The sequence below is a fragment of the Antennarius striatus genome, chromosome 19 (assembly GCF_040054535.1).
Source record: "Antennarius striatus isolate MH-2024 chromosome 19, ASM4005453v1, whole genome shotgun sequence".
NCBI classification, from domain to species: domain Eukaryota; kingdom Metazoa; phylum Chordata; class Actinopteri; order Lophiiformes; family Antennariidae; genus Antennarius; species Antennarius striatus.
Window position 1 is genome coordinate 8,783,211 of NC_090794.1, and position 19,098 is coordinate 8,802,308.

The following is a 19,098-nucleotide window of genomic DNA, read 5'->3' on the forward strand; positions in this document are numbered from 1 at the left end:
TGATGAGGCATTGCTTTAAATATGTGAAACATTACATGTTGTTACTGCCGTAATGATTGTGTCACAACCGTAACGTTACAAATTGTTACAGTTGTGACTTTTTTAGACAATTTCTAGCACAACTCAAACATCCTGAGTAATTGGCTAGAAACATATATTTTAACAGTTGTACATGCAACAAAACATAATATTTTGATTTGAGTCCTTAAAGCTGTACTAACTTGTAGATATTTGTGTACGCTTGTGACAGGTATTTATGTAACATACTGATTTTTCAGACTTTGGAACACATTTACTTAAAAATGATGAGAGATCACGACTCACCATGCAGCCACAAGGGACAAGGATGCTGTGTAACTTCCTGGCCAAAAATTCAGATGTGTGGCTAAAACCAGGCTCCAACCACGTGGTAAACCAACTTGTGCTACAGTTGTGACATAATTTTGTAATTTAAAAAAACAAACTGCAAAGTCAATCTAAATATTTTACATTCTGTTTAAAATAAACCAAACATGTATTTTAAAATATACCATTGGAAAAAATGGTATATAATGCTTCAACATTAGAGAAAAAACAGGGATGATTGCGTTTAAATTAGGCTCCATATTTCTTTCTTTATATCTATTTCTTTATAACCAACTTCTCTCATTGTTGCTATCCTCGCCTAATGTCATTGGCAACATTTACCACTGTCACACCACAAAGCACCCTCAAATAGTGTGAGTGTTAAAGATACTTGTGTGCTTGTCATATCTTGTGTCACTAAGCGGTAGACCTGCAGGCATCTTATCGGGGCTGTAAGTGCTGGAGAGGGTGAGAAAAGATGAGCAGGATCTGCCATATGTCTCTGACACGGCCTGGGGGTTCAGGATCTGGGCTGATAGCAGCAGACACCATCATTTGTCACTTACTACATATGTAAGTGTTGTTTGACATGCATAATACAGTTACAAAACTGATATGCTGGTTTATCCACACACGTAAAAAGGCAAAGCCAACTTCCAAATCTCTAAATCATACTTCTAGTAAATCGCAATGACTTTTGTGTGAAATTGCATATTTTTATTAACGCACACATTTTCTATAAAGTCTCAGGCTTTGGCTCTGCTCCTCTGGTTCTCATCATTACAGGGCTTTGTGGCACAAAAATGGCCCGTATCTGTGTCGTTCCACCAAAGCTGTAAGCAGATAATAGACTTAAATACAAAGAAGCTATGTTTCATGATTTTGAATGTTACCCAAAGGCCAAAGTCATGTAGTCGCTTTAGCAATATTTACTTGCTTGGCAAAACGAGTTCAGTGAAAAACTGAACAGCTCTGCAGCAGCCAATGTGGTATCGCTTTCATCACAGGATTGGTCCAACTGGACAGGGAACTCTTCCAGGACCTGAACTTTATTCAAGAATTTTGCTGCAATGTTAAATGTATGAGCCCACAAGACCAATGTTGCAGAGCTTTTTCGTTATCATCCATATGCAGGAGCCTCTTCCTTCCTCCCGGGCGGCAGCAGCTGTGGGCTGGATGCTCCAAAACGAAGAGAGAGCCCTTCCTCGGAAGCCAAAAGTGAAGTGTTGGGATCAATTTCTTAAGTTGTTTTCTTGGCCTCTGCCATGGGTGTAACAAAAGAGCTTTTATACGACTCAGAGGCTACATTTGCATTTGTGTGTGGATGCATTCATGTGTGTGTGAATATGATAACTATAAAATTATTATTTCAGATTCAGTTCCTCTGCTCCACTGAGGCTGTCAAAGAGACAGAGAGGCAGGATGAAAGTTAAGAGAGAAACCGCAAAGGAAGAGTAAGTGTGTGCAAGTGTAAATACAAGCGGCCCACATTTACATGGCTAAAGTTAATTTCTGCCTCTTTGAAGCCGAGGGTATCAGTGTCTTAAGAAAACACACTGAGGAAAGGAGGACTGTGTGTATCTGTGCATCCCGAGGAGAGAAAACAGAGAGAAAGATGAAATCATTAATAATTTCTTTATCACAAAGTCCCTCCTCTCCTCTTCATCCTCCCTTCATCCTTCTTCTGCCTCTCTCAATCTCCCCTGTCAGCCTTTCTTTCACTACCTGTCTTATAGCGGCAGAATGATGAGGTCTGGTGACTCCAGCCCTCATAAATTTGATAATGAGTCTCTTCATTAATGCGATACTAACTCATCTCATCTCTTTCAGTATTTGTGTATGTTTTTGCGTATGCTTCCCCCTGTCACCCTTATCTCCCACAGAAACAAAAAGGCCAAGTCTCCTCAGAGAGAAAGGAATACATAACCATGAAGCAACTGAAGGAAAAGTAGTACTGAAAATAAATGAGAACGCAGAGAAACAAGTACATGATAGTTGTAAGTAAAGGAGGATAAGAAAAGGAGGCCCTAGTGTTACAAAACAAGACATGCATCTGTATATCAAGAAAAAGTTGAGAGGCAGATATACAGTATAATTAATCAGGCCCTTTTTTAAAGCCTATTCTCATAATTGTGTTCTGCATCAGTAGCTATCACGACCAAGTTAAGCAAATATTTAATTTATTACCTTATTGTTAAAAATTAAGTCAAAATAAGATGCATTTAAAGACTGTAAACCAAAATAATTTCTTTTACATCTCACTTTCTGTAAAGTATGAAATACAGTGTCTCCAATATCCTAAATTTCAATACCAATATTCATTGTTCTCAGAGGAAGAGTCATAAAATTTCAAGTGATCTAATGATATTACTAGGTCTAAACTTTGCTTTGTTTTGTAATTTATCACCAGAAATTAAAATGCATAACTTATAACATTCTTATTCATGTCAAAGAACCGGGATAGAACCCGCGCATAGAACATGCAAACTCCTTACGGAAAGGAATTGCTGTGAGGTGATAGTGCTTCCCACTGCACCAGTGTCCCACCGTGGCACAAGTAAAAAAATACACTAGATTAAAGTCAGAAAAGATATCTTCCATCTTCAATACCTTGATATTCATTCATAAGCCCAATGAGAGACTTCTCTGGTCATAAAATAAAAACTTTGAAATAATTAGCATGAGCATTGAAAGCTTAAGCATTTTCGGTCTAGAATGAGGGACGCCTGTCTGATCATGGTGGTGGAGTTTGGGTGGATCTCAGTGATAGGAGACAGAATCTTGTGTTATACTGCTGCATTCTAGACCTGGACGGACACTTCCTGCTTGAGGCTGTAGATGTCAGGAACAAATCTGAAGGAGTAGCTGAAAAGTTTGTGTTTGTATGTTTGCGTTTGAGTTATTTATTTGTGTTCAAATAAAGATTGTTGCTCTGGAAAATGTCATCTGAGCCGTGGTTTCTGGGAGAACCCACATGAGGAGGAGAGAGCCGCTACACTGATGAAACTATCAAACTGTTTAATGAGAGATTTACCAAGTCAAGTAAAAGTATGCTGTCATGTGAGGGCTTTGTAAAAAGAGAAGGCGTTTCAGTTTAAAAAATCTCTTTTGTGCTGTTGTGGTCTGCTGTTCCTGACCGAATTGGCGACCTTTCACCGCATGACCTCCACGTCATCGAAAAAAGACTGTCCATAAAAAAGGATGTGAGGCGTCAGACGATACCATAAGATCATATTTTCTTACCTTTGCCTGTGCCCAGATGCAAATTACAATCCTGTGCAACTATGCGCCATATATACGGAGGTTTAACACACTTTAAAATGGCTCATAATAGTTTTATTAAACATTTGAGAGGGTGTAGAGAAAGAGTGAGATAGAGTCAGAGGGAAACAGACAGATGGAGACAGAGGAAAATACTCCATCGCCATCGTGTCTGCTGGAGCTGGTATCTCCAGATAAAATAATCTGGTAATTCTCAACAACACTGGGAGGAGGCATACCTTTTACATGACACGCTCCAGTCAGTGTGAGAATGTGTGTGTGTTAATTACAAATATGGGGAATATGGGAACCTGAGAGACAGGAAACATGAGAAAGAAAGAGAAGAATGTGTGCCCCGAAGAAGAGAGGTGGTGTCATGAAGTGTTTGTTCTCCCTAGACCTGAAAATACGTATGATAAATAAAAATCTGTGAATGATGTGTGGGTTACTGATCGCCCTCGTGGGTTGAAGAGGGTTAAATATTATCTCTTATGACAAGATCACGAAGACCACTGGTGCTGTGGACAACGTGGAAATGAGGCTCGATTCAAAACTTCTCAAAACTCTATGATTTTGAAAGAAGTGATTTTTCATATTGCTCGAATACATTTTGCATTGTATATAATTCAGTCAGACAAAACATCTGCTTCCATCTTTGTCATGAACACATTTTTCTGGTGAGAGCAATCAATTGCAAACTGGTTTTCATCCATGGCGGTAAATTCTACTTTATGGAAAAAAGGACAGAGAACTTTTCTTTTGCACAGGAACAGTACCATGTGGTGAAGCAACACTTGCAATTTATTGTTTTAAAAGGATTTGGGATTATGTGACATGAGATAAAAGCTTCCTGATTTATTCTCTATGGTATAATCTTGAGACAAAACCTCTTTGATTCATATTCTTTTTGTTGGGATGTCCAAATCTGGTTAACCTCATGTCGGCCTGGGCAAAGATCAGTCCATCTCTGATGTTTTTGAAGGAAAACAAGGCTCACTGGAAAACACTAATGCAGAATGGACTATTTGTCGTGACTACCACTAATTTTACAGGATATGAGAGGAACAGCGTCAACTGGTTTTTGGAATTAATCCTTAGACTCTTATTATTTTTTGGGGATATTTTCTACTGCCCTTAGAAGGATCAACTCATTCAACTCTTGCAGTAAGTAAATGCTGCTCCTGGGTACTCTGCTGGGAAATAATACATATCTGAACTGGGCAAATGTGTTATTTACACCTTGCTATCTAAGGTCTTTGATATCATATTTATGGCATTTGCCAAAAACAAATCATTCAAAATAATAAAACATATTTACAAAAAAAAACCCCACAAAGAAACATGAAATTTCAAACAGAGCTGTTTATTCATTTAAAAATCTTCCCAAAGATCTGTTTAAAGGATTCACTGACCACATTTAATGAGATTCAGATGATATAAAACTATATTTCTCTGCTCAGGACCCAAATGAGGCCTTGGCTGCAATTGTTGCATGGAGACAGACCAGCAGAAAAGGGCCAGTGACCTATTTTGGATGCTGAGCCACAGCTTAAACAACCGCTGTTAGTGACAGCACCCACTAGTGCTGTTTCCAAGTGTTTTAGTGGCTCAATTTTCTCTGTTCCGTTGCAAACAGAATGTGGGGTTAAGGCCAGGAAAATAGTCATATGTTGAAGTTGTATCCAACTGTTTTAGAGCGCAGAGCTTTGATGGAGATGGTCAAACGCTTTCTGACTCTACTTCTGTTGGTGTAAATTATAAAGATGAAAGGTTCTCTCAATGTTTCAGTCAAAAAAAGGTTGTATCAGCGAAAATAAAATAAATGAATGCCTCACTAGAATATTTTCTTAATATATGAACTACTATTAGTGAACTACTGCTACTAAAAACGAGAACTCCATCGTCTGAAGAGCTTTAGTGTAGTATCTGTAAACTATGGTTCCTATTATACAATTTCCTCCGGGAGTAATAAAGTATCAATCAATCAATCAATCAATCAATCAGTCAGTCAGTCAGTCAGTCAGTCAGTCAGTCAGTCAGTCAGTCAGTCAGTCAGTCAGTCAGTCAGTCAGTCAGTCAGTCAGTCAGTCAGTCAGTCAGTCAGTCAGTCAGTCAGTCAGTCAGTCAGTCAGTCAGTCAGTCAGTCAGTCAGTCAGTCAGTCAGTCAGTCAGTCAGTCAGTCAGTCAGTCAGTCAGTCAGTCAGTCAGTCTGTCTGTCTGTCTGTCTGTCTGTCTGTCTGTCTGTCTGTCTGTCTGTCTGTCTGTCTGTCTGTCTGTCTGTCTGTCTGTCTGTCTGTCTGTCTGTCTGTCTGTCTGTCTGTCTGTCTGTCTGTCTGTCTGTCTGTCTGTCTGTCTGTCTGTCTGTCTGTCTGTCTGTCTGTCTGTCTGTCTGTCTGTCTGTCTGTCTGTCTGTCTGTCTGTCTGTCTGTCTGTCTGTCTGTCTGTCTGTCTGTCTGTCTGTCTGTCTGTCTGTCTGTCTGTCTGTCTGTCTGTCTGTCTGTCGTCTGTCTGTCTGTCTGTCTGTCTGTCTGTCTGTCTGTCTGTCTGTCTGTCTGTCTGTCTGTCTGTCTGTCTGTCTGTCTGTCTGTCTGTCTGTCTGTCTGTCTGTCTGTCTGTCTGTCTGTCTGTCTGTCTGTCTGTCTGTCTGTCTGTCTGTCTATCTATCTATCTATCTATCTATCTATCTATCTATCTATCTATCTATCTATCTATCTATGATATGTTTATATTAGCAATGGATCCCTTTGGTGCCTTCTTAACAGACACTGTGTCTTTGTGGAGGTGGGATTGGTACTCTAACGTCAGGGGTAACCAGCTTCACTTCACCATCTCCTTGGGGACAAAAGCCAAGACTTTTCTTGGTCTTGGGATGTAGCACTATTTATTAACTCAGTCTGGCTGCCTATTGCTCTTTAACAACATACAAAAAAGTGTGTCATTTGTGTCACTGTGTCAAACAGTCTACCAGTGTGGAATGTACCATTATACCACAACTTTTGACAAGGTAAATGCCAAATTACAATCAGAAATTAATACTGCAGTTGCAGCATCTCAGTGATACATTGTACTTCATTTGCCCAACATTAAACATGTATTTGCTTTACTTACACTGTTGGAACTCCTTTACTGCTAGCCAGCAGCAACAAATTAATTGCTAACTCTCTGCTGCTACTCTGACAAACTACATGGTCCGATTTTACTCAGTTAAATCACCAGACTTTAGAAATATGGGCATCACATGCCAGGAGAGGGCAGTGCACACATCCATCTATTCAATACAATGCATATCCTGCTTGACCAGTGTCAGTCTCTGACACTGGACAGGAGGAAGGCTACACCTTGAACAAGTAACCAGTTAATCACAGAACCACAGTGAAAAAAACAACCATTTACAATCACATCCACACCTACAGACATTAAAGTTCCTTCTGGGTTCTCTTTTGGATCGAGGGAGAACCCAGAAGGAACCTATGCAGACACAGGGGGAACACATCACACATTACATTTATATATATTTTTTAATGATTATTATTCTATAACACTTCATCTTAAATAGCAGTAATAAATGTAAAATTCAATGCATAGGTATAAGTATTGTGCATTTTATTAATTATTTATGAGTGAAATCCAGAGTATTGTGTAATTAAACAGTATGTCCACTGACACAAGCAGAGAAAATGACATATTTTTTATTTTTCTCAGGAAACCCCTCAATGAGCTCCAAAAGGTCAAGACCCCTGCATGCGGTGAACAGCATGTGGGATTTTGTTCTTCCTCCATTTGTGTGTATGTGGGAGACAGAACACACACAAAAGTGTGTCGGTATGTGTATGCCTGGTTTTATCATCAGATTTCTTAAAATGATCCTCTCTGTTTGAGATGATGCCCTAGCCTAACATTAACAAACCATCAACATCTGACTAGTCACAACTCACCACTAGCTTGCCATCATTGTCATCATCATCATCATCATCATCATCATTATTTTGGTACCCTCTTGGAGCCTCTATGCACGAAGCTTTGCAGTTTTGAGGTTACATAATGAAACGATGAATTATAGACTCAAACCTGCAACCTCTGATGTGCATATGTGAAAATGTTCAGTTTCTGCAGTGATCAGAACCTTTGGAAGTCAAACGTTTAATCCCTCGTTCTAACAAGGTTAGGATGTCAATAAGTGGAAACACAGCATAGACATGTTTTAAAGAAGTGGAGCCGTTTAGTATCCTAATAACTGAGCATGATCATTAAATCTGAAGAGCGGAACTTTCAAATAAACAAACACCCATTACATCGGTGCCCTTGCCAGACTATGGCGTCTTTACTGTGCCGGAACACTGGGTTTGCCAAGACAGCTGAAGCAGTGGTCTAGGCTAAGACAAATCAAATGTTCAAATTAATAGCACCATTTTCTGTGCTGTAGGGAGAACAAAAAGTTTAGATCTCTTCAAAAATAATGTTGAAGTGACCATCAGACTAAAATAGAACTGACCACCACAGGTCATAGGTCATCAATCAGGCCTAAGCTGACACCTGTGCCCAACTTATCTAAACCAGTGTTGATGAAAGCTGGTGCTTTTTCCATTTTTAGATGCTTGCATTTTTTTGGTAAAGTTTTTTTCTGCCGAATGCCCTTCCAACCCTCAGCATTTATCTGAGCTCGGGACCGACTTACAGTTGACACCGGCTCGTGCCCCCGTAGGGCCGAAGATCCCAGGGATTGAACCAGAGGCAACACACATGCAAAACATGCGCTCTACCACTGAGTTGCATGAAACCCACATGTACTTAAAATAATAATGACTATTTATACTCTTATTTATACTCTTTACTGTCATATTCCATTTACAGTTCAGGTGAAATAAAGCTGTCCGAGTAAAAAGAAAGTGGAATGGATGTCCTAAGAATTTTGAAGTGGAAATACTTAAGTGAAGTGGCCGTTGTCCAAGTGGCTCTAAATGGTACTTAAGTAGAGTCCTCCCATTATTGTATAATTGAGCGATAGCATAATATGTCTGCCCTCAGCCAAGGTGGTGATGCATGCAGAGGAATGTACACAGAGATTGTCTTCAGTTCTCGGAAAACAAAATAAACCGATTTGAAGTCGGACTACAAAGTAGAAATCGTCACTTTGGCCGAACCACATGAAACAATAACTATTAAGTCATTCTCCTACACTCTTAAAATCCATAATATGTTGAGTCTGTTAATAGTTTCCTCACTGCATAGGGATACGATGAAATGTGCTGACAATCAAAGTAGCATTTGGTTTATTTTCTCTCCTAATGGTTACCCTGTATGCATGAACGTAAAACATGAAATGAAAGTCATGGCAGTGGCTTTGGTGCCAAAGAGAGAAAGTGAGAGTGTGTCTTTACACTGTTGGCTTTCAGATTTATCCTGATTGTTTCCTTCCACAGCTTTCCTTCAAAAAGTTTTCATGTTTCTCGAGGGTGAAACTTTATGTTGATTGTGGTCTCGAGGTTTGGTTATTTTTGAGAGCAAATGTGGAGGAAATATCCCAAACATTTTAATGGCCTTTCTTCAAAGGAAGTGGATTCTCTGTTGAATTTAATTAACAAACAGAATTGAGATTGGCCTTAAATGGCTTGGTTTTTACTGTGTTTCTCAGAACTAAAACATAAAACCACATTTAGCAGTCATCAAGTCTATGAATCACCACATCACTTTATTTGAGCACAAAATTAGGCTAAAATGAGAGAAGTCTTTATAAACATAGTGGGACATTTCTGGGACAAGCTTGACTTAACTGCAGGCATTCACACCCAAAACAGGGCCTGAAGCTCTAACAGCTTACATTACAAATATAAATATGTAAGTTAAATTATTCCATAAATTATTGTTTTTGACTTTAGGCACAATAAAAGCATTGCAGGAGTGAACATACTGTTCACAAACTATCTGCCTTTCTGCCTTTATTAGGTAGCAGAGATGGGAGTGTATGTAGATGTTCAGCTTCTCAACCAGAACAATCGTTTGTACAAACTTTATGGATATTCAAGCAAACTAAACGGATAGTCACCCCATTCCAAAAACAATGGTTTCTTTTCACACCTATAGTTATCAGATGTGTCAAATATCTCATCTTTTGGAAAAGTATTGGAATTCCCAGGTGGAGCTGGCCCATCTTTGTCTGCTGCAAGAACAACCAGAACCCAGCTAAGTAGATGGATGGATGGATGGATGGATGGATGGATGGATGGATGGATGGCTGGATGGATGGATGGATGGACGGACAGATGAATGAATAGATTGATGGAAACAGAAAACATTGCAAAATATCTCTTGCTAGTCAAGAGAGACAAAATCAAACATCTCAAGTGATATTTTATTATTTTCAAGCCACCAGCTGCTCTAGTTTCATTGACGATGTTGATCTTTCCAATTAAAACGTCATGATCAGTTCTGTTATCAGCCCGCAACTCGATTGTTTTCCTTGCGTTGAATTTGTCACGGCTCACTGCTGCCCCTAGAGGCTGAAAGGAAATGATGCAGGCACTCAGTGTTTCACACCTGCAATTACTGCAACTCTGTTTGTGTCTCTAGAACTTGAAGAGGCCAGACATAGAAATGAAGGTTTCTTTACTTTTCAACTATCTTGAGTTTTTTTTAAATAAAACAATTCTTTTGACTGAATAGTAAATAAAATTGAGACTGAGCTGCTGATTTCTGTCCCCTCTGCTCAACAGGAAATTGATCCAGTTGTGGAAGAGTTGAGTGTTAGAAGTAGTACAGTAATGTGGCTGCACATGTGTGAGATAGTGACATGTGTGTGATGTCTCCATTGGTTCACCACAGCATTGACCAATGTCTTCGTGTAAGTCCCAGTGGGCCGTGGATTTAAATAGAGCATGGATCACGATTACTGTTCCTCAGAGGGTTAGAGTTAAGCGAAAGAAGTGAAAAAAATTCTCTCTCTTCTCTCTTTCTCTCTCTCTCTCTCTCTCTCACACACACACACACACACACACACACACACACACACACACACACACACACACACACACACACACACACACACACACACACACACACACACACACACACACACACACACATCTGCTTTGTTCCTTTAGTGCAGCAGCTGAAATTCCCATTTAACTTAAATCGTAAAGCCCCATCATCATCATCATCATCATCATCATCATCATCGCTGCCTTCCTTTGGTTTTCTCCTTTGTTCTCTCACTCTCCATTCTTTATTCTATAGGTCACACACTATTCTCTTACAATGTGTATAAAAACAGAAGAGAAATGTGTTTACTCTTATTTTTTAAAGCAAAACTGAACGTATCAGCAGGCACCCACAGTAAAAACACCAGCTAGTAAGAATGAAGTTCCCTTTAGAGCTGCAGGCAAGAACAAAGATAGTAAAAGTTTTATTCTTCAACACACAAAGCTCACTAAAAGGTTATAATCCATGCAACAGCATTAGTGTGGTAGTTAAGTGTGGTAGTGTGCGTTGGAAACATCCACTTTATGGCACACGCACAGCATCGGAACTTCACTGGTTCTACAAGGTTGTCGGGGGTGACAGAAGCGACAACAATGCTGAGCAAAGCAGAAGATTGCATCAGATGGTAACACAAGGACACACACATGGATGAAAAAAACACCTCAGAAGAAACATCTTGCCAGCTCATTATATTCTCTTGGACAGTCCTTTAACACACAGAACCACCTAGAGAGAAACATGGCCCCCCCACAGTGATGAGCAGGGGAGTCGAGAGTAAATCAAAAATAACTATAAAAACAAGGAACAAGAAAAGCATACAAACTGTTTCAGACATGAAACAAATTGTGATTTAAAGTACAAAAAACATAATACGGATGATGGACATATTTTGTTTGTTTGTGGATGTGCGCATTCCGAATCCTGAAGTGGTGTTAGGGTCAAAGGTGAGCTGTTTGCAGCCCCTCATCAGCCCTCCTGGGCGGGCTGTCCTCACTGACACACACACAAAGACGCACGCACACGCTTTGCCCCTAATTTAGTTCTAAAAACTACTAAAAATAAAAATCACAAACAAAATAATGGTTTAAAATATGTATGACAAACATTCAAATTTAATGAGACACATATTGGGGTTTATATTTATTCTGATATTTTTGTTTTGTTACCAGACCGCCCCTTTAAATACTATTAAGTGATTCAATGAATTACAAAGTGATTGACAATAAGTTCAAGTATAGGCTAAATTAATTTTGGATTCATTCCTGTATCCTAACGTCCTTTTTAAATTGAGTCAAAGCGCCACCTGCTGTTCTGGAGGCAAATTGCTCAGGACATTAGGGAGAAAATTCCAGTGCACAACTCACCAGGGAAATTGTGCCAAAAGTTACTTATTTTTTCTTTCTTTCTTTTTTTTTGTAATTCCTTCATGCTTGTTAGATGTTCTTATTTGCTCCTGAATGGCATATGTTCTTTTTTCATGAGAATGTTTTGCAATTTTGAAACCAAATGTAAAAGCATGTTTTTAGTATTCTCATCTATTTTTGAAGGGTCTTCCTACATGTTAAAGGGCCACAATCCACAGATGTTTATTGTAAACATTCAAAAACTGTTTCCTGTCAGAAGAGTAGCCAGGTAACTTGACCCCCGCCCTCCACCGACTGTCACCTTAACCTCTCTCTCTTTGAATGTGTGGCTGAGTGCCAGTGTGAACTCTCAGTAAAAACACTGTTTCCATGTAAGCTGTGAAGTGAAATTCCCACCAGTGCTTTTCATTCATTCATCCAACTTGCTCACTTTCCTACCTTTCATCCTGTACTTACACAACCTCACACACACTGTGTGTCTCACACAGACACAGACACACACACACATGCATACACACACACACGACACACCCACACATAACTGGCTCCCCTCTGCTCTGCTTTAAAGCACCGCCTATCCAAACAGGAAAGTGGCCTCTGCCCCGGCAGCAGTGGAGGCCACAGCAGTGGAGATTTCATTAGTCACGGCTAACGGGCTAATTATCTGCTTCAGCGCACCTGTAAAACTTAACTGTGTGTCAATCTCACACAATCACAGACATTAAATATAGGTGTGTGTGTGTGTGTGTGTGTGTGTGGTGTGTGTCTCTCTAATAACCCCGTCTGTTTCTGCTCTCATACGTGAACCGTGTGCCAGTCGGGCCTCTGAGGGCACATGCGTATTTAGTGACATATGACTGGCAGTCAGAGGTGACGATCATCAGCTCTTAAAAAGACATCCATTAGCCTTTAGTTTCACCCGTGTTGTTGCTGCTTGGTCTTTGTTTTGGGTATAAAACCTGTGCATCTCCTTTGACGTGATTTCAAGTCACTTCAGTGTTCAGAGGAGAAACGGATCCTAGCAAGAGAAACTGCCCTCATTCAGCATTACAGACAAAACAGCTGGACTCCAAAATATAAAAAAAGACATGATTCAATAAGAACGGGAGCAGCAGTAGTGTGAAGGATATTTGCAGATATTTCACTCACTTTTGCCTTTTGTGTAACATTAGTGTTTCCATCCTGATATGAATGCAACTTTCTCCAAAACACAGATTTTACTTTGTCATTCAAAAGAGTTAGTGGATTATGTGATGCCACGTATGACCTAATAATCCTGCACAGACATTAACACAAACATACCATTTGGCGTTTGACAGCTGAACAGCAGGTTGTGATTGTTTAATTTCGAGTTGTTCGGGGTTTGGGTTCCTCAAAAGTGCACTTAAAGGTATTTTTCAGGATATGAGATTTGTGTACAGCTTTTATGTTGTTGGTTTGGCTCAGTGTGATACTCTTGATTAGAGAAGGGGATTAGGAGAAAACGAAAATAGCAACAATCAAATTTCCTTTTCCCATTTGATGGGTTCAGGGTTTCTGTCTTTAAAGTATCCTAAAATAGAGCGATTAAAAACAGCCTCTGCTGATGTGTGCAAGGCTCTTTGAGGTTGAGGGAATTTCTCACCATTTTACTGCAAGTGCCAAAAACCCGTATCCTGCCCCATGAATAGTGCTGGAGAAAACACACACACACACTCACATACACACACCCCGACGCCGGTACCCCCTGCCTAGCAGTCTCTTTGTAGCCATGTTGTGATTGTATCAGATGGAGCGATGGAGGTTAGGAGTATGGGGGCGTCAGTAGGGGCATGTGTGAATTAGTAATGTGCTCATGCCGGGACCGCAAAGGCTGGAGATAGGGGCAGCAAAGCTGTGCTGCACTCCCACACACTCGCACGAACTCACACACACAGAGACACACACTAACACGCTGTAGGGAGTGGAACTCTAGCTCCCTGAACTTCTTTCATCCTACTGAAGGTGGAAGTGAGTGCAGCCGCGGTTTCCTGTAGTCACAGCAAGATTCAGCTCCATATCCTCCACACAACTGCAGGCGCACAGACACAGAGTGTGTGTCTTCAGAGTGGTTCAAAGGGTCGCAGCGCATAACGCTGAGCCGAGATATCAGTGTGTGATCTCTGAGGCCATATGTAAAACACATCTCAGTTTGAATTATTTTATTAGCCCATATATCACCTTTATCAAGGTGGCTTCATGGGCATCAGGGTAGAGAACACACAGAAAGAACTTTGTCATATGCTGGATCGATATTCCAAGCCTGTTTTATTCTAAAAGTTACAACTGCAGCGTATTTTATTATGTCATATCATTGAGTCTCCATGTGTGGCAAAGGAGAAGCAAATGGTGTCACTTCCCCTAATGCCAGGTTAGAGGTCAAAGAGCAGTCACAGTGGACCACTGGACTGGTATAAAACCACATACCTACAGCAAACTGAACCCAGGCACTTATCTTCATTTTAAGTAATTTACAGGAATGTTGGATATTTTCTCTATTAATTGACCTTTCATATATTTTTTATAGAGTGATATCTAAACTATATTTATTGATAGTAAAAAAAAAAAGTTTATATGTATCAAAAGATACTTTAAAACAGGATTAATGGTAAAATGAAAGCATGAAGTTCAGGTATGTGTGCTCGTTTTTGGTTAACTTAAACCAAAGTTCAGTCAAGTCATAAAAGCAATGGATTTAATCTAGAGCAGTAGCCCCTCAAAGTCTTCATCTTATGGTTCAAAACCTTTCTTCAACCTCATGTTTCCTGCATCAGTCTGGTTCAGAGGGTGAAAGAGAAAAACTGTTCAGAAATTAAACTTGTGACACACCATTTTCTTTGTCTTCCTTTCATTAAAGGCCGTCTTTCATCCCTTAAACCCCCTCAGTCACTTCAGTTTGACAGGCATATTTGCTGATGTGATTTTATGTGCGCAGTAGACCGTGAAACACCCACAGTTACATTCTGTATTATAATATACACACTGAACATTTGGGTGTGCCTGCTATAGGACTGATCCCTTACTGTTTGTTCTTAATGTTTATTTGTGCTGTTTGCTGGAGATCAATCACTTATGAGGCGGAGATGTCTTTTAACAAATGTTCATTTATATTTTGCTTTAAGGGATCTCTTCGCCAAACTGTCTCAAAGAGAACATTGCTTTGAAGATCCTGGGAATGGTGCGTAGATAACAGTGCTGCTCACCGAATTTGAAAGGTCAGATAGAGCCTTAGAATGGATCGAGTTTGGTAGAGTTCATTATGGGAGGCTCGCAAAAAAAATTGAATTTTCATCATAGTCAATGCACTCTACAAATTTATTTTATGTATTTATTTATGTATTCATTTATTTTATTTTATTTTTATTACAAGAGACTTCCCACCGTCATCAAATTTGCAACATCAACAGCAACATCCGGGGGGCAAAAAAAGCAAGCTGTGAAACTTTTAAAGCCACATTCAAGTTTTCACAGCATGAATATTTTAATCATCTGGAGGTTCCGGCTTCAGCATTCGGTTTAAGTGGAATAACATCCAGAGTATATCTGTATTTGTTCTCTTTGCTGTTGCTGTTGTGCAATATACAATATTATTTGTGTCCTCAACATAAAAAGCTAAGAAAAGTGACCGATATGCCTGAACACAAATATCCACACACACACACACACACACACACACACACACACACACACACACACACACACACACACACACACACACACACACACCAAGTTCAGAGGACATCCTGCTGTCAGTGTGGTCTTGGCAGTATAAGGGTACCTCCTGGCACAGAGGCTTCACCGGACAGGACAGGAGGAGAAGGGAGTGTACAGAACCACACACAAACACCCCCACATACATAAACACACACACACACACACACACACACACACACACACACACACACACACACACACACACACACACACACACACACACACACACGCATAAACACACAGCAAAAAGAGAGTCTGGCCCCTGTCCCCCTCTCCTTCTCCAATATATCAAAGCATCTCTGTCTATGGGTTTCAAAAAACTTACCCTCACTTCCTCGGCCAACATGCTCTTTTTATCTCCCTCTCCCTCACACACACAGGGGTGATGAAGGATCGTACCTCACCTCTCTCCCGTCTCCAGCTGATGTGCACACACCATTCCTGACAAAACACCTGGAATAACACCTCAAACGTATACACATACACAGTGGCCGGAGTTGCTGCACTGCTGCTGGGCCAAGATAACCAAAACCCCGCACAACAGACCTGTTGTGTTGGAGGTGACTGTGGTATCACTCTTTGGGCTTTTCCCTTCAGGGGTCGCCACAGCGAATCAGTTGCCTCTATCTAACCCTGTCTTCTGCATCGTTGACTGTGTATCACTATGCTAATAAATAATAAATATACCTGCACTGTGGTGTGTCACTCATTAAATCCCATCATAAGATAAGTGTGGATTTGTAAGTATTCCACTCAAATACAACAATCATGGCTGTTTTTGCAAGGTTCCCTTATAAATTTGACACAATTTTGACTTGACTGCTCAATCTGCCTACAGGAAGACACCAGGCTTCAGACAGTGACACAGACAAAAGAGCTCAGAGAGGGAGAAAGGAGAAAAAAACAACAGAAGGTGTTTGATTTAGATTAAAAGTCACACGTTGTACAAATATCTATATCTACTGTATATCTAAGCTTTCCCTCTTTAAGTATATATGCAGCGAGAGTAAAGGCGCCCGTCGGTGATAATACTGTCTGCCTCCGTTCACTTCCTTGTCATGAGGAGGAAGAGGAGCTGCAGAATAACAAGATAACACAAAATACAGTAGAGCCATTCAGAGAGAGAGTGTGAGGGAAGGCGATGCTTTGTGCGGAGGTGAGAGAGTCTGAGAGCAGCAAACTTCAGGATCAAGAAGTCTTAGAATAGCAGCAGAAACATTTTTTTTTTTTTAAAAAGGCAATGATTTATATGTAGATACAGATACATTATGCAATGTGTGTGTGTGGTCTCATCCTGTTTAGGAAGTAGAGAAAGATCCTTATTTCCTTTGGCTGTGAACCCTCTGTTGTGACTATATTACCCACCAATCCCCCCCATCACCACTCAGGTCCATATGTCTCCTGTAGAAACCCAAATAGCCGAATCCATGTTCAAAGACCAGGCTTTCAGCTTTCACCTCTATAGCTTTAATGTTTTAAGGCCTTAAGAAAAATTTGATAAATATAGTGTCACTCTGCTGTCGCTCTACCAGTTGGACAGATCTGCTAACAATGCAAATATACTGTGTAAATATACTGTGTAAATAAACTATATAACACTGTGGTGATATGAAACTGGAGGTTGTTTTACACTGTAAACCCACATACTCTCTCAACACTAACTTATTTTTGTTACTGTCATCATTTCCCCAGCACTCTGATTGTGTTAAGACATATTTAAGCTAAGAAACCACCACTATTGATATTAAAACAAACAACTAAAAACATTTCCTGGTGAACAACAACCAGCTACAGGAAGCACCTGGAATCTTTTCTCCACAGTAAAGGTGCAAAACTAATGGATAAAGTATTATCTGAGAAATAATTAAAGAATGGAACATCCCTTAAAATGCCTAATTCTGCAGCAGGAGTAGAAGGAGTTTTAGTAGTAGCAGTAGTAGTAACTGTAGTAGTAATAGTAATGGTAGTAGTAGTAGTAGTAGTAGTAGTAGTAGTAGTAGTAGTAGTAGTAGTAGTAGTAGTAGTAGTAGTAGTAGTAGTAGTTGGTAGCAGCAGTAGTTAGTAGCTACCAAAATTGGTCTGAGGAAGGACTACTATTGAATCACCAAAAGCACCAAAATCATCATTGGTGCTCATTGATGCAGGCGAGGGAGCAAAAGCAAGCAAGTGCCACAACACAGAGGAAATCATATCATGTGTAGCTGCAGATCGGTCAGAGTCAATGCTGACCCCTGTTCACCGGCAAAGATCCAACAATGGGCATCTGATCATTAGAACTGGACTATGGAAGATGGTGGCCTAGTCTGATTAATCACATTTTCTTTTGAATGATACAAAGGGCAAACTTAGTTGTGCATCACCTACCTCAGGATCAGAATAAGATATGGAAGGCAAGTCTTCAGAGGCATGGTGATGATTTGGGCAATCTTTTGCTGTTAACCATTGGGTCCTTCCATTTGCGTCGATTTTACTTTGACATGCACCACCTACCTAAACATTGCTACAAACCAACTACAACACTTCATATTCCCTCATGGTAGGGGCCTCTGTCAGCAGGATAATGCTCCCTGCGTCACTGCAAGTTCAGGCTGTTGATATAGCCTTCGAAGTCCCCAGATTTCACTACACTCTTGTAACTGTAAACTGTACAACATCCAGTAAAAGGTGGTCTGTTCCATGGAGTAAAACTTGGAACCACATGACCTTATACCTTATGTGTGTACCAGATACCACAGCTCATCTTCAAAGGTCTAGTAGACTCCAAGCCTCAACAGGTCAAAGGAGTTTTGGCAGCAAAAGAGAGAACTATAGAAATGAACTATTGCCCACATTGGTGCACATGACTTCTGTGATCATTCTAGCATTAAAATGATGCATTTAAAGCACAACACAATCTTTATCCTAATGGTCATGTAAAACCAATAGGATGTATACAGACAGCAGAGACAGAACAAAACCTGGAGCAAATTTCATTGTTTACCAAAAATATACAGACCCCTATTTCCGCAATCCCAGCTGAGAGCTGACAAATCCGCCAACCGCTTATCAAATTAAACCTCCATTAGAAGCATAAACACACAGGCTCTCATGGACTTGCACAAACATCCCATTACCAACAAAAACATATGAGGGCCTCCCACATGTTCAGCCACCTTCCTGTTCAGAGCGTGTCACAAGCTCTTCAAATAATCTAGAAAACTAGACATGATTCCACACCGACGTAAGTTGCTCTCTGGGTCACGAACTGCCCCGTACAAGGAGCGCTCCTGACCTGCGCCGTCAACTGTCAACGCCTGTCACACTTCATGTCCGGAAGCATGTCCAGATTTTGGCCGTAACGTTGCACCTGATGAAATGTGGCCCCCTGCGCGGAGTCCGTGGTCTAATTCTTTCCATGCGCACTTGTTAACATGTAGGATTG